The sequence below is a fragment of the Heptranchias perlo genome, chromosome 35, assembly GCF_035084215.1.
Source record: "Heptranchias perlo isolate sHepPer1 chromosome 35, sHepPer1.hap1, whole genome shotgun sequence".
Lineage (NCBI taxonomy): Eukaryota > Metazoa > Chordata > Chondrichthyes > Hexanchiformes > Hexanchidae > Heptranchias > Heptranchias perlo.
In genome coordinates, this window is record NC_090359.1 from 10,990,883 (window position 1) to 11,018,551 (window position 27,669).

Sequence of the window (27,669 nt, forward strand, 5' to 3'; positions counted from 1 at the left end):
TTTCAGCTGGCAGAAAGATACAGGGAGAAATATGTGTTGCTTAATCACCCCTCTGCACCAACAATGTTTCAGTGAGTGATGGGGAGATGGGCTGAGATTTATAAATAGACTTGCAGTACATTCTCTCTCTCTCTCTCTCTGGTGTATAATAGAAATGAGTCACAGTGACAGGAGCAGAAAACTGCTTGGATAGAGGACCTGACACAACACATTCAAGCGGGCGATGACTGGTGGAGAAGGATTGTAAATTTAAAGGGACTTTACCATTTGGCTGGAGAGTTTTTAAGGGAAACGCGACTCCTCAAAGAGTTCACTTCTACCCGCCTGATACTTTGGCTGCGGTGGACAATTTTCTCCATGTGGACAATATATTTGCTGAATTGTAAACTACTCCACAGTGATGAACACTGAGCCTCAGTCATTTCTATATCTGAGGCCGTTTCTCCCCTTCTCTGGGTCTTAGACCTCCACCATTTCTGGTCTGAATCCAGCCACTAGAAGAGGATGTAAGAGCAACCTGGGCAATTCTCCCTTGATCTCCCCCCACCACCTGTGGAGAGTCCCTGCCTCCCTGGCCCAGCCTTTGCTTGGTATCTTCCCCGGTGGTAAGGTCGGGTTTAGAAACATTGCAGGTGGGTGAAAACCCGTATCTTACTGCTGGACCGGTCTTTTAAATTCAATTATAATTTTTATCCCTCAACCAACATCACTAAAACAGATGATCTGGTCATTATCACATTGCTGTTTGTGGGACCTTACTGTGTTCAATGTACTGCCGTGTTTCCTGCAGTGAAGCAGCAACTAGACTTCAAAAGTACTTAATTGGTAGAGGAACCACCTAGGGAACAGGTTATTTTAGATCTCGTATTGTGTAATGAGACAGGGTTAATTAGTAAACTTATAGTAAAGGATTCTCTGGGGGAGAGCGAACATGATATGATAGAATTTCATATTCAGTTTGAGAGTGATGTGGTTAAGTCCGAAACTAGGGTCTTAAATATAAATAAAGCCAATTATGTAGGTATGAGGGGCGAGTTGGCTGAGGTAGATTGGGAAATTAGATTAAAAGATATAACGGTAGACAAACAATGGCAAATATTTAAAGAAATAATTCATAATTCTCAACTAATATACATTCCCTTGAGGAATAAAACTCCACGGGAAAAGTGATACAATTGTGGCTAATTAGAGAATTTAAGGATAACATTAGATTAAAAGAAGAGGCTTACAATGTAGTCAAAAAGCGTAGTTAGCCTGAGGATTGGGAGAGTTTCAGAAATCAGCAAAGGATGACCAAAAATTCATAAAGAGGGAGAAAATTGAATCTGACAGGAAACCAACAAGAAATATAAAAACAGATTGTATGAGCTTCCACAAGTATGTGAAAAGGAAGAGATGAGTGAAAATAATCGTGGGTCCCTTAGAGGCAGAGACAGAAGAAATTATAATGGGGAGTAAGGAAATGGCAGAGATGTTAAACAAATATTTGATATCTGTCTTCAAAGTAGAGGACACAAAAAAATACCGGAAACAGTGGGGAACCAAGGGTTGAATGAGAGTGAGGAACTTAAAGTAATTAATATTAGTAAAGAAAAAATACTGGAGAAATTAATGGGACTAAAAGCCGAGAAACCCCCTGGACCTGATGGCCGACATCCTCAGGTTTTAAAAGAGGTGACTGCAGAGATAGTGGATGCATTGGTTGTGATCTTACAGAATTCCCCAGATTCTAGAATGGTCCCCGTGGATTGCAAGGGAGCAAATGTAACCCCGCCATTTAAGAAAGGAGTGAGAGAGAAAAGAGGGAACTGTAGGCTAGTTAGCTTGACATCAATAGTAGGGAAAATGCTAGAATGTATTATTAAGGACGTAGTAAAAGGGCACCTAGAAAATCATAATATGATTATGATGTGGAGATGCCGGTGATGGACTGGGGTTGACAATTGTAAACAATTTTACAACACCAAGTTATAGTCCAGCAATTTTATTTTAAATTCACAAGCTTTCGGAGATTTTCTCCTTCCTCAGGCAAACATTTGCCTGAGGAAGGAGAAAATCTCCGAAAGCTTGTGAATTTAAAATAAAATTGCTGGACTATAACTTGGTGTTGTAAAATTGTTTACAATAATATGATTAGGCAGAGTCATACTTTTTAATCTTCGAAGCGTAGAATCAAAGAAAGATTACAGCACGGAAGGAGGCCATTCGGCCCATCTAGTCCACGCCGGCTCCATCCCAGAGCAATCCAACTAATCCCATTCCCCCGCCCTATCCCCATTGCCCTGAAAATTTTTTACTTTCGAGTACTTATCCAGTCTCCTTTTAAAGGCCATGATTGAATCTGCCTCCACCACCCCCTCAGGCAGCACATTCCAGATCATAACCACTCGCTGTGTAAAAAAGTTTTACATCATATCACCTTCGGTTCTTTTGCCAATCACCTTAAGTCTAAGCCTCTGGTTCTTGACCCTTCCGCCAATGGGAACAGTTTCTCTCTATCTACTCTGTCTTGACCCTTCATGATTTTGAACACCTCTATCAAATATCCTCTCAACCTTTTCTGTTCCAAAGAGAACAACCCGAGCCTCTCCAGTCTATCCATGCAAGAAAAGTCCATTATCCCTGGAATCATTCTGGTAAATCTCTTCTGCACCCTCTCTATGGCCTTCACATTTTTCCGAAAGTGCGGTGCCCAGAACTGCACACAATATTCCAGTTGTGGCCAAACCAGTGTTTTTTAAGGTTTATTATGATTTCCTTACTTTTGTACTCTATGCCTCTATTTATAAAGCCCAGGATCCCGACCACTTTTTTAACCGCTTTCTCAACCTGCCCTGCCACCTTCAACGATTTGTGCACATATACCCCCAGATTTCACAGTTCCTGTACCCCTTTTAGAATTGTGCCCTTTAGTTTATATTGCCTCTCCACTTTCTTCCTACCGAAATGTATCACTTCACATTTATCTGGTTTAAATTTCATCTGCCACGTGTCCGCCCATGCCACCAGCCTGTCTATATCCTCTTGAAGTCTATCACTATCCTCCTCACTGCACACTACCCTTCCAAGTCTCGTGTCATCTGCAAATTTGAAATTGTGCCCTGTACACCCAAGTCCAAGTCCTTAATATATATCAAGAAAAGCAGTGGTCCCAGCACCGACCCCTGGGGAACACCACTGTGCACCTCCCTCCAATCCGAAAAACAACCGATCACCACTACTCTGATTCCTGACACTTAGCCAATTCTGTATCCATGCTGTTATTGCCCCCTTTATTCCATGGGCCGCAACCTCGATGACAAGCCGACCATGTGGCACTTTATTAAACGCCTTTGGAACGTCCATATACACAAAGTCAACCGCATTGCCCTCATCTACACTCTCTGTTACCTCATCAAAAAACTCTATCAAGTTAGTGAAACACGATTTGCCTTGAACAAATCCATGCTGGCTTTCCCGAATCAATCCACATTCGTCCAAGTGACTGTTAATTCTGTCCAGTATTATCGTTTCCAGAAGTTTCCCCACCACCGAGGTTAAACTGACTGGCCTATTGTTGCTGGGTTTATCCTTACACCCTTTTTTGAACAAGGGTGTAACATTTGCAAATCTCCAATCCTCTGGCACCACTCCCATGTCCAAGGATGTCTGGAAGATTATGGCCAGTACCTCCCCAATTTCCCCCCTTACTTCCTTCAGCATCCTCGGGTGTATCCCATCCAGACCAGGTGACTTATCTACTTTAAGTTCAGCTAGCCATTCTAGTACCTCTTCTTTATCAATTTTTAGCCCATCAGTATCTTAACTATATCTTCCTTTACCGAGACTCTGGCAGCATCTTCTTCCTTGGTAAAGACAGATGCAAAGTGCTCATTTAATACCTCAGCTGTGCCCACTGCCTCCATGAGTAGATCTCCTTTATGGTCCATAATCGGCTCCACCCCTCCTCTTACTACCTGTTTACTGTTAACATGTCTGTCGGAGACTTTTGGATTCCCTTTTATGTTGGTCGCTAGTCTATTCTCATACTCTCTCTTTGCCCCTCTTATTTCCTTTTTCACTTCCCCTCTGAACTTTCTATATTCTGCCTGGTTCTCACTTGTATTATCGACCTGACACCTGTCATACACCACTTTTTTCCGCTTCATCTTACTCTCGATCTCCTTTGTCATCCAGGGAGCTCTGGCTTTAGTTGCCCTACTTTTCTCCCTCGTTGGAATGTACCTTGTCTGTACCCAAATCATCTCCTCTTTAAAGGCTGCCCACTGTTCAATTACAGTTTTGCCTGCCAATCTATGATTCCAATTTACCCGGGCCAGATCTGTTCTCATCCCACTGAAATAGGCCCTCCTCCAGAAAGGGATGGACTGCAGACAGAGAGATCTCGGGACAGGGCAAAACGTGGGGATTGGGTAGAAAATGTGTCCGAGAAATTAAAAAGAGAGCAGGGTCAGGCACAGAGAAAAAGAGAGAGGGTAAAAAGCGATTGATGGGAACGAGAGGGATGAAAAGAAATGGAGAGAGGGAGGGGTAAGGAAACAGAGTGAGGTGGACACAAAGATGAGAACTCGGTTGGGAGAGAATAGGAGGTGGGGAGCAAGGTGGAGAGGGATGGGGAGCAAATGAAATGGGACGGGGAGCAAATGAAATGGGACAGGGAGGAAGTGAGAGAAACCAGCATGCAGGTAGTGGGAGGCAAAAGAAGCAGGGGAAACAGGAATAGTGAGAGAGTCAGGGAGAGAGCGAGCGAGAGAGAGCGAGAGAGAGAGCGAGAGAGAGAGCGAGAGAGAGAGCGAGAGAGAGAGCGAGAGAGAGAGCGAGAGAGAGAGAGCGAGAGAGAGCGAGAGAGAGAGAGCGAGAGAGAGCGAGAGAGAGCGAGAGAGAGAGCGAGAGAGAGAGCGAGAGAGAGCGAGAGAGAGAGCGAGAGAGAGAGCGAGAGAGAGAGAGAGAGAGAGAGCGAGAGAGAGAGAGCGAGAGAGAGAGAGCATGGCATACAGACAGAGAGGCATACAGACACCATGTTGCAGGTCAGCCATTCTTTAAGATTATCTCAGCTATTTTGATTCACAGATTATTCATTTTATTGAGATAAGGGGCATTTATTATTGAATGGCAGGGGATCACATTTGCTAAATCAGTTGATCCATTTTCTGCAGCAGATCATGTGCAGTGTCCAGAGTAACACTTGGCTCAATCGGTAGGGTGACAGGATCTGGGATTTCGTTGGGAGGATCTACAATTTTGCTTCTAAGGCATGGAATGTAATTTACAGGGTCTGGGGTGGAGTTTCATTCTGTGTACACTTTTGTAAAACATTTTGAAAACAATAGTGAGCGAGCCCCAGTTGGAGTGGGATGGAGAGTTTCATTAACCCAGTACGGGGTGTGTCAGCACCTGGAGATTTATTACAGTAAAGAGAGAGCAGGTCCCCAGTGACAGCAGGAGCAGAGTTTTATTAACACAGCACAGGGAGATTTCTTACACATTCCAACCCCTTACTGGTAAAGTTACACATTGTACAAAAGGGATCCAACAAACTCCTGAAGTTTGTCATTCAGTAACTAACAGGGTTATTCATAAATCAGTGATAACGCCCAGTGTGCAACCTGCTGTCCACAGGAACTGAGCTAACTGGAGCCTTGTACATTTTTTTTATGTCCCTGTGCGCCTGACCACGTGTCCCTGTGCGCCTGACCCCGTGTCCCTGTGCGCCTGACCCCGTGTCCCTGTGCGCCTGACCCCGTGTCCCTGTGCGCCTGACCCCGTGTCCCTGTGCGCCTGACCCCGTGTCCCTGTGCGCCTGACCCCGTGTCCCTGTGCACCTGACCCCGTGTCCCTGTGCGCCTGATCCTGCCATCATCACCCCGCTCCTGAAAAGTCCCACCCTTGACCCCTATGTCCTTGCAAACCACCACCCCATCTCCAACCTCCTTTTCCTTTCCAAAGTCCACCCCTGCCACAGTACTGAAACAGCCCTAATCAAAGCCACAAATGACATCCTATGTGACTGTGACCATAGTAAACTCTCCCTCCTCATTCTTCTCGACCTGTCTGCAGCCTTTGACATGGTTGACCACATCATCCTCTTCGAATGATAGAAAGGTTACAGCAAGGAAGGAGGCCATTTGGCCCATCGAGTCTGTGCTGTGCAAGAGCAATCCAGCTCGTCCCACTCCCCTGCCCTACCCCCGTAGCCCTGAAATTTTTTTACTCTCAAGTACTTATCCAGTTCCCTTTTGAAGGCCACGATTGAATCTGCCTCCACCACCCCCTCAGGCAGTGCATTCCAGATCCTAACCACTCGCTGTGTAAAATGTTTTTCCTCATGTCACCTTTGGTTCTTTTGCCAATCACCTTAAATCTATGTCTTCCAGTTCTTGACCCTTCCACCAATGGGAACAGTTTCTCTCAACCGACTCTGTCGAGACCCTTCATGATTTTTGAATACCTCTATCAAATCTCCTCGTAACCGTCTCTGCTTCAAGGAGAAAAGCCCCAGCTTCTCCAGCCTATCCACGTTACTAAAGTCCCTCATCCCTGGAATCATTGTAGTAGATCTCTTCTGCACCCTCTCTCAGGCCTTCACATCTTTCCTAAAGTGAGGTGCCCAAAACTGGACACAATACTCCAGTTGTGGCCGAACCAGTGTTTTATAAAGGTCGATCATGACTTCCATACTTTTGTACTCTATGCTTCTATTTATAAAGCCCAGAATCCTGGAAGCTTTTTTAACCGCTTTCTCAATCTGCCCTGCCACCTTCAACGATTTATGCACATATACCCCCAGATCTCTCAGTTCCTGTACCCCTTTTAGAGTTGTGCCCTCTAGATTATATTGCCTCTCCTTGTTCTTCCTACCGAAATATATCACTTCGCATTTTTCTGCGAAAAATTTCATCTGCCACTTGTCCACCCATGCCACCAGCATGACTGTATCCTCTTGAAATTTATCACTATCTGTCTCACTGTTTACTTCCTTTCCAAGTTTTGTGTCTTCTGCAAATTTTGAAATTGTGCTCTGTACATCCAAGTCCAAGTCATTAATATATATCAAGAAGAGCAATGGTCCCAGCACTGATTCCTGGGGAACACCACTGTACACCTCCCTCCAGTCCAAAAAACAACTGTTCACCACTACTGATTCCTGTTCCTTAGCCAATTCTGTATCCATGTTGCTACTGCCCCCTTTATTCCATGGGCCACAATCTTGATAAGCCTAATAACAGCACTTTATCAAACGCCTACTGAAAGTCCATATACATCACATCAACTGCATTTCCCCCAACTACCCTCTCCGTTACCTCATCATTTTGCCTTGAACAAATCCATGCTGGCTTTCCCAAATCAATCCATACTCATCCAAATGTCTGCTAATTCTGTCTCAGATTATCGTTTCCAAAGGTTTCCCCACCACAGAGGTTAAACTGACTGGCCTATAGTTGCTGGGTTTATCCTTACACCCTTTTTTGAACAAGGGAGTAAAATTTGCAATTCTCCAGCATCACCCCCGTATCTAAGGATGTTTGGAAGATTATGGCCAGTACCTCCACAATTTCCACTCTTACTTCCCTCAGCAACCTAGGATGCATCCCGTCTGGACCGGGTGACTTATCTATTTTAAGTACAGCTAGCCTTTCTAGTACCTCTCCTTTATCAATTTTTAGCCCATCCAGTATCTCAACTGTATCTTCCTTTGTTGAGACGCCAACTCCTCTCGTCCGTCGTCCAGCTGGGTGGGACTGCGCTCGCCTGGTTCCAATCTTATCTATCCAGTCGTAGCCAGAGAATCTCCTGCAATGGCTTCTTTTCCCACTCCTGGACTGTCAATTCTGGAGCACCCAAGGATTTATCCTTGGCCCCCTCCTATGTCTCATCTACATGCTGCCCCTTGACGACATCGTCCGAAAACACAATGTCAGGTTCCACATGTGCACTGACGACACCCAGCTCTACTTCACCACTACCTCCCTCGAACCCTCCACTGTCTCTGATTTCTCACATTGCTTGTCCAACATTCAGTACTGGATGAGCAGCAATTTCCTCCAACTAAATATTGCTCAGAACATAAGAAATAGGAGCAGGAGGAGGCCAATCAGCCCCTCGAGCCTGCTCCACCATTCAATAAGATCATGGTTGATCTGATCCTAACCTCAAATCTAAATTCATGTCCAATTTCCTGCCCGCTCCCCGTAACCCCTAATTCCCTTTACTTCTAGGAAACTGTCTATTTCTGTTTTAAATTTATTTAATGATGTAGCTTCCACAGCTTCCTGGGGCAGCAAATTCCACAGACCTACTACCCTCTGAGTGAAGAAGTTTCTCCTCATCTCAGTTTTGAAAGAGCAGCCCCTTATTCTAAGATTATGCCCCCTAGTTCTAGTTTCACCCATCCTTGGGAACATCCTTACCGCATCCACCCGATCAAGCCCCTTCACAATCTTATATGTTTCAATAAGATCGCCTCTCATTCTTCTGAACTCCAATGAGTAGAGTCCCAATCTACTCAACCTCTCCTCATATGTCCGCCCCCTCATCCCCGGGATTAACCGAGTGAACCTTCTTTGTACTGCCTCGAGAGCAAGTATGTCTTTTCTTAAGTATGGACACCAAAACTGTATGCAGTATTCCAGGTGCGGTCTCACCAATACCTTATATAACTGCAGCAATACCTCCCTATTTTTATATTCTATCCCCCGAGCAATAAAAGCCAACATTCCGTTGGCCTTCTTGATCACCTGCTGCACATGCATACTAACTTTTTGATCTTCTTGCACGAGGACCCCCAGATCCCTTTGTACTGCAGTACTTTCCAGTTTCACGCCATTAAGATAATAACTTGCTCTCTGATTTTTCCTGCCAAAGTGCATAACCTCACATTTTCCAATATTGTATTGCATCTGCCAAATCTCCGCCCACTCACCCAGCCTGTCTATATCCCCCTGTAGGTTTTTTATGTCCTCCTCACTCTCCACTTTCCCTCCCATCTTTGTATCATCTGCAAACTTTGATATGTTACACTCGGTCCCATCCTCCAAATCGTTAATATAGATTGTAAAGAGTTGGGGACCCAGCACCGACCCCTGCGGAACACCACTGGTTACTGGTTGCCAGTCCGAGAATGAACCATTTATCCCAACTCTCTGCTTCCTGTTAGATAACCAATCCTCCACCCATGCCAGAATATTACCCCCAATCCAGTGATTCTTTATCTTGAGCAATAATCTTTTATGTGGCACCTTGTCGAATGCCTTCTGGAAGTCTAAATACACTACGTCCACTGGTTCCCCTTTATCCACCCTGTACGTTACGTCCTCAAAGAACTCAAGCAAATTTGTCAGACATGACTTCCCCTTCGTAAAGCCATGCTGACTTTGTCCTGTTAAATTATGTTCATTGATCGAACATCGAAAGATTGAAGATCGAAGATCGAAGAACAAAGATCGAAGCCATTGTCTTCGGGCCCCGCCACAAACACCATTCCCGAGCCATCGACTCCATCCCTCTCCCTGGTCACTGTCTGAGGCTGAACCAGACCATTCATAACCTTGGCGTCCTATTTGACCCTGGGATGAGTTTCCGACCACATATCTGCTCTATCACGAAGTCCATCTACTTCCTCCTCCATAACATCACCCGTCTCCGTCCCTGCCTCAGCTCATCTGCTGCTGAAACCCGCATCCATGCCTTTGTTATCTCTAGACTTGACTATTCCAATACTCTCCTGGCCGGCCTCCCATCTTCCATGGACTTGAGCTCGTCCAAAACTCCCGTATTTTAATTCGCAGCAAGTCCCGTTCACCCAAGACTCCTGTGCTCGCTGACCTACATTCATTCCCGGTCCAGCAACACCTCGATTTTAAAATTCTCATCCTTCATTTCAAAACTCTCCATGGCCCTCACCCCTGCCTATCTCTGTAACCTCCTCCAGCCCTACAACCCTCCGAGAACTCTGCGCTCTCCAATTCTGGCCTCTTGTGCATCCCTGATTTTAATCATTCCACCATTGGCGGCCGTGCCTTCGGCTGCCTAGATCCTAAGCTCTGGAATTCCTTCCCTAAACTTCTTCATCTCTCCACCTCTCTTCCTTTAAGACGCTCCTTAAGCCTAACTCTTTGGCTAAGCTTTTGGTCACCCGTCCTAATATCTCTTTATGTGGCTCAGTGAAAAATTCTGTTTGATAATCACTCCTGTGAAGCACCTTAGGATGTTTTACTGCATTGAAGGCGATATTGGCCAAGGTGCTTACCCAGAGGAAGGGAGGAACCATCACAGGCCGAGTCTCACTGGGCAGCTGTCCGACAACTCCGAGCGGCTGATTAGATTCGAGAATCTGTCACTGGAATACAATAGGATTATTTTTGAGCAAACGGTTATATTTAATTTGAATATATTTGTCATTAATGGCATTTGATTGATTTACTTTAACATTAAATTGTTCTTTTCTTTCCACTCTTTTTTGGATTAAATTCACTCACAATATCAGCTGCCAACTCCAGTTTGTGAGGGATATCAAGGACAATACTAAAGGTTTTTACAAGTATATTAAGAAAAAGGTGACTAAGAGTAACGTGGTCCCTTAAAGACAGACGCAGGGGATTGTAGTAATTGAAAGGCAAGGAGGGTGAAGAATTCCAAAAATTCGTACAGGAGAACTTTCTTAATTAGTATATTTCTAGCCCAACAAGGGAGGAAGCAGTGCTGGATCTAGTTTTAGGGAATGATGTAAGGCAAGTGGAGTGTATTTCAGTGGGGGAACATCTGGGTAATAGTGATCATAATATAATTTGGTTTGAAGTAGTTACGGAAAGGGACAAAGAAAAATCAAAGGTGAAAATATCCAACTGAAAGGGAGCCAATTTCAGTGATTTGAGAAGGGATCGAGCACAAGTGGACTGGAAACAAAGACTGGACAAAAAAAAACAGTAAACGAGCAATGGCAGGTCTTCAAGGTGGAGGTAGTTCGGGTATAAACCAAGGATTTTCCCATAAGGAGGAAAGATACGGCATCCAAAGCTCGAGCTCCCTGGATGACAAAGGAAATAGAGCTGAAAATAAAACAGAAAAAGGTCAGGTACAGAATACAGCACAAAACCAGGAGAGTGTGCAGGGGAAATTGAAAAGGATATAAGAAGGGCAAAGAGAGAATATGAGAAAAGATTAGTGGGTAACATAAATGGAAACCCAAAAATCTTTCATAAAAATATAAAAAGTAAAAGGATCAAAAAGGAATGGTGGGGCCGATCAGGGACAAAATAGGAAATCTGCTTGTGGAGGCAGAGGGCATGACTGAGATACTGAATGAGGACTTTGCATCTGTCTTCACAAAAGAAGAGGATGAAGTTAATGTCGCAGTGGAGGAGGAGGGAGTAGAGATATTGGATAGGATCAAAATAGATAGAAAGGAGGTGCTAAATAGGTTGGCATCACTCAAAGTGAACAAGTCCCCCGGTCCAGGTGGGATGCATCCCAGGCTGCTGAGGGAAGCAAGGGTGGAGATAGCAGAAGCTCTGACCACAATCTATCAATCCTCCTTGGATATGAGAGTGGGGCCAGAGGACTGGAGGATTGCAAATATTACACCCCTTTTCAAAAAAGGGGAGAGGGATAAAACTGGTAACTACAGGCCAGTCAGTCTAATATCAGTGGTGGGAAAACAACTGGTGACCATTGTCAAGGACAAAATTAATTCTCACTTGGAGAGGCATGGGTTAATAAGGAACAGCCAGCATGGATTTCTTAAAGACAAATCATGTCTGACTAACCTGATTGAATTCTTTGATGAAGTAACAGAGAGGGTTGATGAAGGTAGTGCAGTAGCTGTTGGAAATATGGACTTTCAAAAGGCATTTGATAAAGTGCCACAGAACAGACTTATTTGGAAAACAGAAGCCCATGGGATTAAAGGAAAAAATTGGTGGTAACTTGGGTACATAATTGGCTAGGGGATGGGAAACAGAGAGCAGTGGTGAACGGATGCTTTTCTGACTGGACAGAAGTATGCAGTGGGGTCCCCCAGGGGTCAGTATTAGGACCATTACTTTTCTTGTTATATCAAAATGACCTGGATTTGGGTTTCGGGAGCACAATTTCAAAGTTTGCGACTGATACAGGACTTAGCAACGTAGTAAATAGTGAGGAGGATAGTAGCAGATTTCAGGAGGACATAGACAGACTGGTAAAATGGGCAGACACAGGGCAGATGCAATTTAAGACGGACAAGTGTGAAGTGATGCACTTTGGGAGGAACAAAACGGAGAGGCTGCATAATCTCAATGGGACTATTTTGAGGGGAGTGCAAGAACAGAGGAACCTGGGGTACAGAGTCACAAATCTTTGAAGGTGGCAGGGCAAGTTGAAAAGGTGGTTAAGAAAGGGTATGGGAAACTTGGCTTTGTAAATAGGGGCATTGAATACAAAAACGAGGAAGTCATGCTGAATCTTTATAAATCACTGGTTAGGCCTCAGCTGGAGTATTGTGGACAACTCTGGGCACCGCACTTCAGGAAGGATGTCAAGGTCATGGAGAGGGTACAGAGGAGGTTTACCAGGATGGTACCAGGGATGAGGGACATCAGTTATGTGGAGAGGTTGGAGAAGCTGGGATTATTCTCCTTAGAGCCGGGGATAAGGGGAGATTTAATCGAGGTGTTCAAAATCAAGAGGGGTTTTGATAGTTTCTCCCTACTTGCTCTGTTTCCTCTGGCAAGCGGGTCGGTAACCAGAGGTCATACATTTAAAATAATTGGCAAAAGAACTAGAGAGGAAATGAGGAGAAGTTTTTCTTCATACAGAGAGTTGTTAAGATCTGAAACGCACACCCTGAAAGGGAGAAATCAGATTCCATGGGAATTTTGAAAGGGCAATTAGACATCTACTTGAAGAGGACTAATATGGAGGGTTATGGGGAAAGAGCTGGAGTGTGGGACTAAATTGGACAGCTCTTTCAAAGGCACGATGAATGGCCTCCTTCTGTTCTGTAAGTTTCAATGAAAAGTGGGTAAAATAGTGTGTGAGAGAGGGAGTGAGTCACAGAGAGTCTGTGTGAGAGAGGGAGTGAGTCTCGGAGAGTCTGAGAGTGTGTCTCGGAGAGTCGACATCTGGATGAAGGAGAGTCTGAGAGGTAGGGTGGGAGGGAGAGAGGGAGAGAGGGTTTGTGAGAACGGGCAAGAGAGAATATTGGAGACAGGAAAGAGAAACAGTCTGTGTGTAAGAGAGAGAGGAAAGGGGAAGAGAGCCTGTTTGTGCATGAGAACTAAGGGATAGAAATGTGAGAAGTTGGAGAGAAATGAGAGATTGCATGGATAAAAGGACAGAAAACTGAGAGTTGTGGTTAACAGATGTTTCTTGCACTGGAAGGATTTAAACAGTGGTGATCGCCGGGGTCAGTGTTGGCACCATTGCTTTTCTCAATATCTGTGGATAGAAATGATCTGGACCTGGGTGTAGGGGGCACAATATCAAAATTTGCAGCTGCCACAAAGATAAGGAGTGAGATTAACCATGAAGAGGATTATCGATAACTTCAGGAGGAGGCAGACAGGTGAGCAGATTGGGCAGGTAGATGTGAGATGGAATTTAATGGGGAGAGATGTGAGTTGAGAAGAATAAGGAGAGGAAATAGACACTATACTGTAAAACTGTAAAAGGAGTAGAGGAGCAGAGAGATTTAGGGATTCAGATATACAAATCTTTAAAAAAGTGGGAGGACAAGTTGATAAAGCTGTTTTACAAAAACCCCCATGGGATCCTAGGATTTATAAATAGGGGCATAGATTATAAAAGGAAAGAGTTAATGCTACACCTGGACAAATCATTGGTTAGGTCATCGTCAGAATATTGTGTCCAGTTTTTGGTGCATTACTTTAGTAAGAATGTCGCGGCCATGGAGAGGGGCAGAAGAGATTCACTAAGATGATCCCAAGGATGAGAGTCTTCACATAACTTTTCACGGGAGCAGAGAAGTTTAAATAAGATCAGAGAGAGGGGATCAAAATTATGAGGGGGTTTTGATAAAGTCAATGAGGGAAAACTATTTCCACTGGTACGGGAGCACAGTGGTTATGTTACTGGACTAGTAATCCTAGAGGCTCGGACTAATATTCCGGGGTCATGAGATCAAATCCACGGCAGCTGGGAAATTTAAATTCAATTAATTAAATAAAATCTGGAATTTTAAAAAAAATAGTATCAGTAATGGTGGCCATGAAACTACCGGATTGTCGTAAAGACCCATCTGGTTCACTGATGTCCTTTCGGGAAGGAAACCTGCCGTCCTTACCCGGTCTGGCCTATATGTGACTCCAAACCCACAGCAATGTGGTTGATTCTTAATCACCCTCTGAAATGGCCCAGCAAGTCACTCAATTGTTCAAGATAGGTGGCACACCACCACCCTCTCAAGGGCAACTGGGAAGGGCAATAAATGCTGGCCTTGCCAGCGACGCCCACATCCCAGTTCGTGAGTCGGTAACTGGAGGCATCAAATTAAGAGAGGTTGGTTTTCTTTCTTTTTGATGCAGAGGGTTGTTAGGACAATGGAATGTCTGACCAGAAACACCGAGGGAAGCAGAATTTAAAAGGGAAGTGAATCAATATCTGAAGAAGAAAATCTTGAAAGATCTTGAAAGGCCTTCGATGAGGTACCGCATAGTAGGTTCATGACCAAGGTCAGAGCTTGTGGAGTCAGGGGACAGGTTGCAGAATGGGTAGCAAGCTGGCTACAAAACAGAAAAGAGAGCAGGGGTTAAAGATAGTCACTCAGACTGGCAGAAGGTGGGAAGTGGTGTTCCACAGGGATCGGTGCTGGGAACACTGTTGTTCACCATTTGCATCAACGGTTTGGACTTGGGAATCGGAAGAACAATTTCAAAATTTGCGGACAACATCAAATTGAGGGATATAGTTAATAGTGAAGAGGACTGAGATAAAATACAGGAAGACATTAATAAACTTGCAGAATGGGCGTGTAATTGGCAAATGAATTTCAATATAGATAAGTGTGAGGTGGTACAAATTTAGTAGGAAGAACAAGGAGGCCACATACTTCCTGTATAATAAGAGTCTAAATGGGATAGAGGAGCAAATTGGGGTCTAGGGGTACAGATACACAAATCATTAAATGTAGTGACTCAGGGTCATAAGGCCATAAAAAAGCAAACAAAGCACTGGGATTCATTTCCAGAGGAATAGAATTGAAAAGCAGGGAAGTTATGTTAAACTTGTCCAGCACCTTGGTTAGACCACACTGAGTACTGTGCACAGTTCTGGTCTCCATGTTACAAAAAGGATGTAGAGCCACTGGAGAAGGTGCAAAAAAGATTGACAAGGATGATACCAGAACTGAGAGGTTATAACTATCAGGATAGACTGAACAAGCTGGGGCTCTTTTCTCCAGAAAAGAGAAGGCTGAGGGGTGACCTGATAGAGGTCTTTAAAATTATGAGGGAGTTTGATAGGGGAGACATGGATGTGTTTCCGCTTGTGGGGGGAGTCCAAAACTATGGGCCATGAATAGAAGATAGTCACTAATAAATCCACTAAGGAATTCAGGAGGAACTTATTTACCCAGAGAGTGGTTAGAATGTGGAACTTGCTAACACATGGAGTAATTGAGGCAAATAGCATAGATGCTTTTAAGGGGAAGCTAGATAAGTACATGAGGGAGAAAGGAATAGAAGGATATACAGATAGGGACAGATGAAGAGAGGTGCGAGAGGGGCTCGTGTGGAGCATAAACACCAGCTCAGACCAGTTGAGCCGAACGGCCTGTTTCTGTGCTGTAAATTCTATGTAATTCTAAATGGTCCATAAATACAGAGAATAAAAGTGGGCCCAGCACTGACCCCTGGGGTAACCACTTCCAACCCTTCTCCAATCTCAGCAACTCCCATTAACCCAGACCCTCTGTTTCCTGTCCCCAGACAACTTTCTCCCCGCACTGTTCCATTTCCTTTTAAACGGCCCACCTGAACAGACTGGGCATTACCCTGGGGATCTCCCAGTTACCTTCACACCGTTGCTCGCCATGTCCCTGATTTCACTTGACATCCTTCACAGTCTCATCGAAATGTCTTGGTGCCTCCTGGCTGTGTAAATATCCAAACAGGTTTCCAGTCGGCCTCAAGTATTTTCCAGCAGATTGATTCAAATCCGGTGCGGTTTTCCTCAAAACTCCTGGAAGTTCAGGCACGAATTCTCCTGTGGAAGAAAGTCACATCGTGTTACGGGACGGAAGAATCAACGACCCTTCTGAAGTACTCGGTGTCGGCCTTGGCCCATTTGTAGCACTCCCTCACCCCTAGAATCATAAAGATTGAGGAATAAAGCTCCCCTCCAGAGACCTGAGCACAAAATCTCAGCTCACACTCCAGTGCAGTACTGAGGGAGTGCTGCACTGTCGGAGGGGCCGTCTTTTCCACGAGCCGTTAAACCAGTCCGGCCCCTCAGGTGGATGTAAAAGATCCCGCGACACTATTCGAAGAAGAGCAGGGGAGTTCTCCCCAGTGTCCTGGCCAATATTTAATCCTCCACCAACACCTATAAACAGATTATCTGGTCATTTATCACATTGCTGTTTGTGGGATCTTGCTGTGCACGAAATGGCTGCCCACATGACAACAGTGACCTCATTTCAAAAGCCCCCCCATTGGCTGCGAGGCTTTGGGTCGTCCTGAGGATGTGACAGGCGCTGGAGAAATGCAAGTTCCCCCTCCCCGGGGCCGCCCTCCGCTCTAATCCCATTGCCCGTCTCTCGGTCCTGTCCCCGGGCTCGGGGACTCTCGGCCGGTCCAGGGCCCTTTAAGAGGGACGCGCCACACTGCGCATGTGCGCCGTTTATTTAAATCAAACCGCGCGATTCAAAGGAAAAGTGACGTCAGTTTCCGTCACAATAAAAACCGCTCGTTCTCAACCGAAAAAACGGAAAGTTTGTCTCGCGACACAACAGGAAGCGGTCGCTGATCCGGCGGGTGATGTGCGCATGTGCGAACATTCTCCCAGAGTGCAGCGCGGCCTGTCTCACAGATGGGGCCTTTTCTCCGCCGCTCTGCATTGTGGGAGATTCGGCCGCCATGACGGGCCCGGGTCACCGAGTTCATCCAATCACAGGTGAAGCTTCCCGGATTGGTGGAACCGACAGAGTGCAGGTGGTCTGTGGAGCGAGAGAATCTCTGAGAAGAGGGGCAGCCAATTGGGGAAATCACAGGAGGTGGTGACCGGTCATAAACCCAATCGGTGAATGACGGATTGAACCAAGGAAAGGAATGAAGAAACTCGACTGGGACCTGTGGGAACAGGCGGACTAATAAATTTAACCCGTGTCCAGTTCAGGTCACCACATTACAGGAAAGATGGGATTGGACCAGAGAGGGTGCAGAGGAGATTTACAAGGATGGTCCAGGACTGGAGAATTTTAGCTGTGAGGAAGGATTGGATCGGCTGGAGTTGTTTTCATTGGAACAGAGGAGGCTGAGGGGGGATTTAATTGAGGTGTATAAAATTATTGGGGATCACACAGGCTGCATCACTTCAAGAAGGCAGCTCACCACCACCTTCTCAAGGGCAATAAATGCTGCCCTGGCCAGCAACGCCCACATCCCATAAACAATTTTTTTTGAAAGGTATTAAGGTCCTATTTCCCTCAGCAGAGAGGCCAATAACCAGGGGGCATATATTTCAAGTAATTGGTAGAAGGATTCGAGGGGAACTGGGGATAAATTTTTTCACCCAGAGGGTGGTGTGGGTATGGACCTTACTGGCTGAAAGGGTGGTAGAGGCAGAAACCCACATCGCTTTTTAAAAGTACTTGGATGTGCACTTGAAGTGCCGTCACCGACAAGGCTGCGGACCAAGACCAAGAGTGCGATTAGGCTGGATAGCTCTTTTTCAGCTGGCACAGACACAATGGGCCGAATAGCCTCCTTCTGTGCTGTAAATTTCTATGATTCTATAACTTCTCGGGTCAAATGTGACATGGCAAAAGATACATGTTTATGGTTCCAAAAAAATCTTTACAGAGAGGGAAGAAACAATGTAGAGTTCTGCCTGAAAGTGTTGTTCAGACAGACTCCATGAATTATTTTAAATGAGAGTAGTATAGGGACCTTGGAACAGAGGAACATTAAATTGGATGAGGGGAGAGGAAAGTCACCTGTTTCTGTCCTGTAAGATCCAAAGCTTCATTGAAAATGAATTCTTGAAGCATTTCTACATGGTATTTTTTTGCAACATTATAAAAATATCCCAAAGTAGTTCTCCTGGTGACCTGGCCAGTGCATGCACTTTGTAAAGTCTCCCTGAAATGTTTACATGTAAATCAGACAACAGTCAGAAGAGGGTAGGATGGACCGACACTACACTTGAATGTATTGTCATCTATTGGGTTTAAAGTTTCCGAACACTATTTATCAATAGTGTGAGGAAGCTCAGAGTGAAAGTGAGGAGGGGCCGTCTGACTGCAGTTTCCACTGGAAGAAAAATCACCTTCAGTGTGTACAGTGAGCAGAAATGAATTGCTATTGTTAAAAGTTCCCACTAACTTATTGTTATTCTACTTTAACAGAACGAGCCTGGATCTCCTGCTATGTTTAAACACTAAATTTCAGTGATTATAGCTCAAGTAAAATATTACCATGATTTGATTTAAATGGAGGAATGGTTTCCACCTGCCAAAGAATGTTGTCTGAAGCGAGGGTGTTTACTGCTAACAGCTCCCATCCTGTTTAATAGACCCCCTGAATGTCTGATTTACCAAAAAGAAAAACCCAGCTCAGTAAAGTTCAACAGTCTCTTATTAATCTGAATATTTTATGAACAAATTTCAGTATTTCACACGGCAAGGGTGTCCCAGACATGGATTGGACCCAATTCACTGTAAAGTTATAAAAACAGCCAGTTTAGCGACCAGGGAACATAAACTAAAAATTAGAATCAGGACTTTCAGGAGTGAAGTGAAGAGACACTTCTCCACGCAAAGAGTGGGAGAAGTTAAGAACACTCTTCCACAAAGGGCAGTTGATGCTAGCTCAATTGTTAAATCTATTATCTCAGCTTAAAATTTTGTTGTTATGCAAAGAAGGTAAGGGATATGACGAAGGCAGGTATATGGAGTTATGTCACAGATCAACCATGATCTCATTGAATGGTGGACCAGGCTCGAGGGGCTAAATGACCTACTCCTGTTCCTATGACCACCCCTCAAATACAGTGAATGAACAATAATGTAATCTGAAAATAGGACTAACGACTTACAATACAATCCCGAGGGCCTGTCGTGAGGAGAAGCTGAACATAAAGAAACTTCAGTCTTCTCAAAAGACAGGTGAAATTCAAATCCAACAGAGTTAAATCACAACCGCTGGGCTCGCTGTCCCTCGCACTCTGTGCCTGTACCCACTGGGCACATCATTGGCCCGTGTACATTAACCTTTACACTGGGCGTTTGAAATCTACCTGGAGTCCCAGCCCCACTAAAGAAGAATCTTTGCACCAGCGGCAGAGATCTTCAATCTTGGAAGAGAGTTCCAAGTCCACTGACTTTCAATCCTATTGGTGTTTGGACAATTAGCTCCAAACAGGAAAGTTTAACTGGAGTTTGGAGCCTGTGTGGGGATTCAACTGATCAATAGCCACAGAGCACCAAGGGAATGATTGGGCCATCAACCAGCTGGCACCAGTACCTCAGGCCAGTCCCACTGTCCCTTCAAAGTTCATTGACTTGTACAATGAGGGCCTGGCAAGCCTTCACCCATTGCTGCAGCCATCTCTGGACTGGATACACTATTACCAGCCATTCCGCCACTACTTATATGGACCCATTAAAACCCATTTCACTAACAGGAGGAACTGTGGAGGAGTGCAGTGCTACTAACAGTATTAAGCACCCATTGCATGCTGATTGGAGCCAGATAATGAAAAATGAGCAACCAGCCATTAGAAGATACAAGTAGTCACTGCTTTATTAGTCATTTGATAACTAGTTGAACTGGGTTTGCTTGTGTTTCCTGTGCAGGAACAAGGCAATCAAAGAAGCAGAGATCAGAGAGACAGCGGTCACTGTCAGGGCCAAAATCAGGACCACCTCAGACGCCACACCTTAAAAAAAAGGAACAAAAAAAACCAATGGTCAGGGAGTGAAGGAAATACGGAGGGAAAATGGAAACTAGCAGTCGGCCAACTCACCACCCGGAGACCTCTCCTGCATCCTTTGCTCAACCTCATTAAGGGGCTCAGTTGCCAGGTCTGTCACATCAGGATCCAGAATGACCAGGGGTCCAAGTGAGGCCTCACCCTCCCACTTCAATTCAGCATCACTCCCTGCAATATCAAACATTCCAGTTAGAGAGGGTAAAGGGTGACCTCCAACAATCAAGAGGATCAATGTCCTACCAGGTCCAAATACAAGATCCCTCCTTCCTCTGGAATCAACGAGGAATTCCCTCGTGGCACTGCACTTGCCCAGATGACAACAGGCACAAACGTCATTGGTCGATTCTTCCAATGGGGTCCAGCTAAACCAGAGAATCCATTTATCAACCATGTTGTCCATCATCCTTTAATACAACACATCCCTGAACGAGAGAGGGAACTTACATATTCTGGAAAGTACAAGCTTTGTTCATGGAATCTCTCCGATCCACTGCAGCAACTTTCAGGTGACAGGTGATGAAAATCTGAGGGACACATTCAATACAAGTTGTTATTTAGTGACCTCCTCCCAACATGGGGAACCCAATGTTTGGCTTCCTCTTACCAAGGAACGGTCATCTCCAAAGTAGCGGAACGCATCCAGGTCAAACTGGAGTTTGTCCAGCTCACGTTCACCTCTTGGCAACACAAAGGTCGAAAAGGAGTCCTCAGCTTTGCTGTCCAGGAGGCAACTGAAGAAAGATTAAAAAAAGGGAAAAAAGTGAATTAAGTGAACCGATTGAGACATAACCAGCTGGAGAACACAGAGCTCCTTACCCATGGTAGTCAATGATGTTGTATCTTGGGGTGGAATCCTTGTCTGGGCTCAATGTAGCTGCACAGCTGTCAATGTAGAGCTTCAAGGGCATGTGGTTGGTCATTGAAACAGAGGCCTCAATGTGAATGAGGTCACCCAGGTAGTAGACAGTCGAGGTGCGCTCTGAAAGCCAGTCATCTGAAGTACAAGAGGACAAGGGTTGGAGACAGTGGGTGTAACTCCCAGTGGGAGACAACAGAAAAGCACTCCCCATCCACCCATCACATACCGTTCATAAGACGCAGTGAGAATGACAGAAGCCCTTCTCCAGACTTGGTCGAGCTGAATGGGATCCAGGTGGGCTTGATAGGGTCACTGCTCACATTGCCCTTCCTGGAAGGACAGGAGTGTAATTTCAGGACAACGTCAAAGAACTGCACCTGCTGAAGACCTTATTTGCCACAGAGTAAAGATTCTTACCTAAAATAGTGGCACTCAATGGGAATGACTGCTCCATTAGTTCTCACAATGACAGATCCACGAGCATTTGGGGTGTGGTTCAGGTGGGTGGTGTAGACCAGGAAATCTCCAGCCATCTGAAAGACATCAGGTTAAGGAATGAAGAGCTGGTTTCATTGGACAAAATCTTTTTCTGGTCATTTTCCTGCCCTGTTAAGCAGCAGTTTGAGGGGTTTCAGCTGCTTCTCAATGACACATGATTGAAGCAGCTCCACCATTGGTGGAAGTTGCCTGGAGCAGCCTCTGTTACTCTGCTCGGTCCACCTTCTATTACAGGGGACTTCAGGCATGCAGTCTGAAACCCTGAAATGATTGGCACTGCCAGATTTGATGAGCATTCTTTCCCAAACAGAATAGAGCTTTCACCTTAAGGGGCTTCAAGTTACCCCTGATATGGAGCACAAAACACAACATCACTGTTAAACCTCATCTGTGTCCATGGAATCAAGGGGATTGGCAGGTATAATAACCAAAAGTGGAGTTCCCCTTTAATACATTGTATCCCAATTATTATTCCACTTGTTTCATCTTTCAAGAGAAGTCTCAACAGGAACTTCCACACTGAACATTCATTGACCACAAGTTGAGGCAGCAGGCCTGAATATCCACAGGAAGGAACGGAAAAGATAAATCAATTGAGGCACAAAAGAACAGAGTGGTTTGGAGAAATGTCGGTGAAGGTTCAAGGTCAATAGAATTGAATCTGAGTTAGAGAGTAGTAATGACCCATTTAAGAAAGATGCAGTCCCTCAGTGACAAGTTGAAGTTCTTTAAAAGTAAAGCTAAGATAGACATGTCAACATAAAGAAGTAGTTTCACACAGGGTGATATTTAACAGTGGGCAAGAATTTATACACAGATTCCATTCAGGGATCTCCTCAGTGGCTGGAGTTTCACCCGATGTTAATGAGTTCAGAGTGGGCAGTAATCCACACAGTGAAATTGGAGCAAGAGTTGAGGAATCACATTACCTGCAATCTGCTGCCACATTCATGGAGCCCATAGTCAAAGAGGACAGTGTGGTTCTGAGAGTAGTTCCCAGTTGGCCGACAACCTGCTGTCCCCAGGGTCAGGTCAGCAGCTTTAATCAGGTGCCTGGTTCAAATAAATCCATGTCTACCCTCACCAGCAGGTTCCGCTCTCCACACTGCACTATCACAGTCTGCAGTGAAGACAGACTTCTCCCCTCAGACACACTGAAATGGGAACCAAAGGGAGGGACATGAGGAGGGACTCTCTGGGACACAGGGGTGGGTTTTACTCTTCTCCATTGAAATCTGTGGCCTCGAAACTGTTGCCAAATATCAGAGCAACAAACCACTCCAACTAACACCAGCACTGGGAACAAACCTCTCATTACAAAATCCCCCATGATACCAAACAACTCAACTATCACTTCACCCACCAACCAGCACCTTTTATACAAAACCTGCAGTCACCTGACTCCAATTGTCCCAGGATAAACGAGAAAACTCGACGAAACTGGAGTGCATCCTGGATATCCACAGGTCCAGGATGCTTGCGGTCCACGGGGGCGGTCGCTCGGCCTGTCTGCCTCTCTTCCGCGGAATGCTCCGCGCCCGGGTGGCCCTGGAGATGGAGCACGCGGTGTCTGCCGGTACGCTCGAGGCTTTCCGCGACCGGTGGGCACCGCAGGGGCTGGAGTGCATCCTGGACGAGGCGAATAAAGTTTTAATTTGAAAAATTGGTTTTCGTTTCTTTGGGTTTTTAGTTTGTAAGCACACCCCACACCCCCCTTCTTATAAAAGGGGGGCCTAATTTGGAAGAAAACAAAAAAAAAGGATTGACCCCACGGTCTGGACTCTCAACAAAAAAAGAAAAAAAAAGAAAAAAAACCCTTTTTCTCTTATCTTTTCCGTGCCTTCTCGTGGATATTCACCTGTTGCCTTAACTTGCGGTTAAAAAAAAGGAAAAAAAGAAAAAAAAAGAAAAAAAAACAAGAAAAAAAAGAAAAAAAACAGAGCGGATTGAGTGTTAGAGAGAGACACCAGCAGAGGGAGGTAGAGAGCGGTGTAACTGAGTACAGAGATACAGAGAGACACCAGCAGAGGGAGGTAGAGAGCGGTGTAACTGAGTACAGAGATACAGAGAGACACCAGCAGAGGGAGGTAGAGAGCGGTGTAACTGAGTACAGAGATACAGAGAGACACCAGCAGAGGGAGGTAGAGAGCGGTGTAAGTGAGTACAGAGATACAGAGAGACACCAGCAGAGGGTGGTAGAGAGCGGTGTAACTGAGTACAGAGAGAAAGAGAGACACCAGCAGAGTGTCCAGGAAACAAACCTTTTATCTGAAGTCTGAGGCGAGATCTAAACTGCACAGATGTAAGGAATCTTACAACACCAGGTTATAGTCCAACAGTTTTATTTGAAAATCACAAGCTTTCGGAGATTACCTCCTTCGTCAGGTGAGTGAAGGTTTCTTAGTGTTTTTAGAACCCTTCACTCACCTGACGAAGGAGGTAAGCTCCGAAAGCTTGTGATTTTCAAATAAAACTGTTGGACTATAACTTGGTGTTGTAAGATTCCTTACATTTGTCCACCCCAGTCCATCACCGGCATCTCCACATCATGGCTACGATAAACTGCACAGAGTACAGGAAGCATTACTGTTTTACCTGCCCTGTGAGTGTTTCATTTGACAGTGTAGAGGGAGCTTCATTCTGCAGATAACCCGTGCTGTCCCTTCCCTGGAAGTGTTTGATATCAATGTAGAGGAAGTTTTGCTCTCTATCTAACCCGTGTTGTAACTGCCCTTCTGCAACTGGAAAGTTTCTCCCTTGCTCCATCAAAACACTTCATGATTTTAAACACCTCTATCAAATCTCCCCTTTACGTTCTCTGCTCCAAGGAGAACAGCCCCAGTTTCTCCAGTTTCTCCACATAACTGAAGTCCCTCATTTCTGATACAATTTTAGTAATTCTCTTCTGCACCCTCTCTAAGGCCTTGACATCCTTTCTAAAGTTTCGTGCCCAGAATTGAACACAATACTCCAGCTGAGGCCTAACCAGTGTTTTATTAAGGTTTAGTATCAATTCTTTGCTTTTGTATTCAATGCCTCCATTAATAAAGGAAGGGCCCCATTTGCTTTCTTAACAGCCTTCTCAACTTGTCCTGCCACCTTCAAAGATTTGTGTAACTACACCCCCAGGTCTCTCTATTCCTCCACTCCATTTAAAATTGTTCCATTTAGTTTATATTGCCTCTCCTCATTCTTTCTACCAAAATGTATCACTTCACAATTCTCTGCATTAAATTTCATCTGCCATGTTTCTGCCCATTTCACCAGTCTGTCTATGTCCTCCTGAAGTCTGTTACTATCCTCAACATTGTTAATTACATTTCTGAGTTTCATGTCATCTCCAAATTTTGAAATTATACCCTGTGCACCCAAGTCGCAGTCATTAATATATATCAAAAAGAGCAGTGGTCCTAATACCGAGCCCTGGGGGACACCACTGTATACTTGCCTCCAGTCTGAAAAACAACCGCTCACCACTACTCTCTGCTTTCTGCTCCTTTGCCAATTTTCTATCCAATCTGCCATTGTCCGTTTAATCCCATGGGCTTCAATTTTGCCAACAAGTCTATTATGTGATACTTTATCCTCCCTTAATCTCTCCCTGCATAGAAACTCCCCGACCCATATTCATGGCCACCCCCTCGACCTTGCCATCTCACGTGGCCTCTCTACTCCCGATCGTGTCAATCATGGATAAGGCCATCTCTGATCACTTCCTTGTATCCCTCTCCACCCACATGGAATCATAGAATCATAGAAAGGTTACAGCACGGAAGGAGGCCATTCGGCCCATCGAGTCCATACCAGCTCTATGCAAGATCAATCCATGTCGTCCCACTCCCCCAATGCACATCACAGAATGAACTCAGGAATCCCACGCCACTTTCTATGAGCGGTAACAGGCTGCGGTTATGGTGCAGACCGGGACCCAGGGCTGAGGCTGTGGTCATCAGTTACTCTGGGAGTGGCACAGTCTGGTTCATGACTAGCCGGGGGTGAGAGTAACACCTGGGAGTCAGGCAGGTGTTCAGAAGGGTGTGGGTTCCAGCTCCCGTTCCAGGACTGGGACACATGATCCAGACTGACTGTGTCGTTCTGAGAGGGAGCTGCATCGTGAGAGGTGCTGTCCTTTGAATGAGGTGTTTAATGGGGGTCCCTTCTTTCTGCTCCGAGGTGTAAAAGATCCCGTGACAATTTGTGAAGAGCCGTGTCTCGTTCCTTGTCTCACTGAGACTCTCAGTTAATTGGTCTGTTCTCTCCACAGATTCGGCCTGACTCGCTGAGTGTTTCCAGAATATTCTGTGAGTGTTTCACTGAGGCTCGGGTTTTACAGTAAATGATAAAAGGATTGTAGTCAAACACTTGGCCATGAGCTGCTGTGTGACCTGTCGGGACATTGTTGCTTTTAGTGCACTGTCCCTTTAAGAGCTGTGGTCTGCCTCATTTCTCAGTGTGATTGTGGGTCTGACACAGAAGCGAGGGAGGAAGCAGCAGCCACAGCCCGGACTGCAGGCAAATTGCGAGGCTGGGACTAAAAATCTATTGCGCCCACACCGGGAGTCGAACCCGGGCCGCCTGGGTAAAAGCCAGGAATCCTCACCGCTGGACCGCATGAGAACTGAAGGGATGATCAGCAGGAAGGGCACTGAGACTACACCCAGAAGGTTTAATGGAGGTTCACGATTATGACAGGTTTTGATACAGCAAATAAGGAGAAACTGTTTCCAGTGATGGAAGGGTTAATAACCAGAGGACACAGATTTAAGATCAATGGGCAAAAAAGCCACGGGCGGGGGAATGAGGAGAGATTTTTTTACGCAGCGAGTTTTTATGATCGGGAACGCACTGCCTGAAAGGGCGGTGGAAGTGGGTTCAATCGTAACTTTCAAAAGGGAATTGAGTGAATAGTTGACATGAAAAAATTCGGAGAGATATGGGGAAAGAGCAGGGGAGTGGGACTAACCCACTTCCTTCTGTGTTCATCCCTGGAAAAAACTCTCCCCCAGGTCACTTACAACAGCACTTTCAAATTCCTAACTGTCCAGCCTTTGGCCCTCCATTCACCACGACATTTCTGCAGCTACCCATCTGCTCGATCAGACCCTCACCTCCATCTTTGATGCCCTTCTCCCCGTTAAAACCATTACTCTTCTCTCACCCTGGTCGATCCTCCTCGTACTGCCCTCATTTCCACTCCTGTGAGCCCAAGGGACGCAGACTTGAATATTTATGGTGGACAACTGGTTAACCATTCATCACCAGATCTGGCTGGACCACATAAAGCACTATCGGGTCCTGCTCTTCTCTGACAAAACTGCTCACTGTTCCAGGATCATCCTGGAATGTAAAGATAACCCCCGGCTTCTCTTCTCCACTACAAACCATCTTCTTACACTCCCCTCCCCCCATCTTCTTAAACATCTCAATTAGATCACCCCTTAACCTCCAAAACTCAAGGGAATAAAAGTCTCGTCTGGAAGACCTGTCCTCATAATTTAACCCTTTTAGCCCTGATATCATTCTGGTGAATCTGTTCTACACCCAGTCAAGGCCAATATGTCCCTCCTGGGGTACGGTGTCCAGAACTGAACGCAGTACTCCAGATGTGGTTTAACCAGGGCTTTATGCATCTGTATCATAATTTCCACCCTTTGTATTCCAGCCCCTTGAGATGAAGGCTCACATTCCATTAATTATTTTTTGTACCTGTCCACTAGTTTTTAGTGATTTCTGGAGATGGACCCCTGAACCTCTCTGCTCCTCCATAGTTCCTAGTTTCCCGTCATTTAGAAAATACTCTGGTTTATCTTTTTAATGTTCGAAGTGGATTATATCTCACTTCCCCACATTGAACTCCATCTGCCACAGTTTTACCCTCTCATTTAATCATCAATGTCCCTTCACTACTTCCTGCTCCCATCTACACTATTTACTGCGCCACCTAACTTGCTGGTTTAAGGGTGAAAACTGCCCTCCGATTCACTGTAAGTGCAAGAGACAACTTTGTAGATGCCGTGTAGTGTTGCAGACCGGCTCGTTGGACCTGCTCGTTTCATCTCATCTCATTTTCAGCAAACCGGAATATTCCTGAAATAGAGGATGGTGAATCACAGCTCGAGAAACCGATCCCCTCGACCAATGGGGACTGCGCCTTCCAACAAATAGGC

The 27,669-nt window shown here is 45.3% G+C and overlaps 1 protein-coding gene, 1 long non-coding RNA gene and 1 other non-coding gene across 3 annotated transcripts in view; 1 reads left to right on the top strand and 2 right to left on the bottom strand.

Annotated features, from left to right (window-relative positions):
• Positions 1-27,669, top strand: part of LOC137302350 (uncharacterized) — a 413,555-nt gene that overhangs the window by 364,887 nt on the left and 20,999 nt on the right. The window lies entirely within an intron of this gene.
• Positions 1-27,669, bottom strand: part of LOC137302345 (zona pellucida sperm-binding protein 3-like) — a 1,023,493-nt gene that overhangs the window by 299,327 nt on the left and 696,497 nt on the right. The gene's annotated exons all lie outside the window — the stretch shown is intronic.
• On the bottom strand, positions 26,048-26,121 carry trnak-uuu (transfer RNA lysine (anticodon UUU)). The gene has a single exon. It is a non-coding gene; the product is annotated as a tRNA-Lys (tRNA).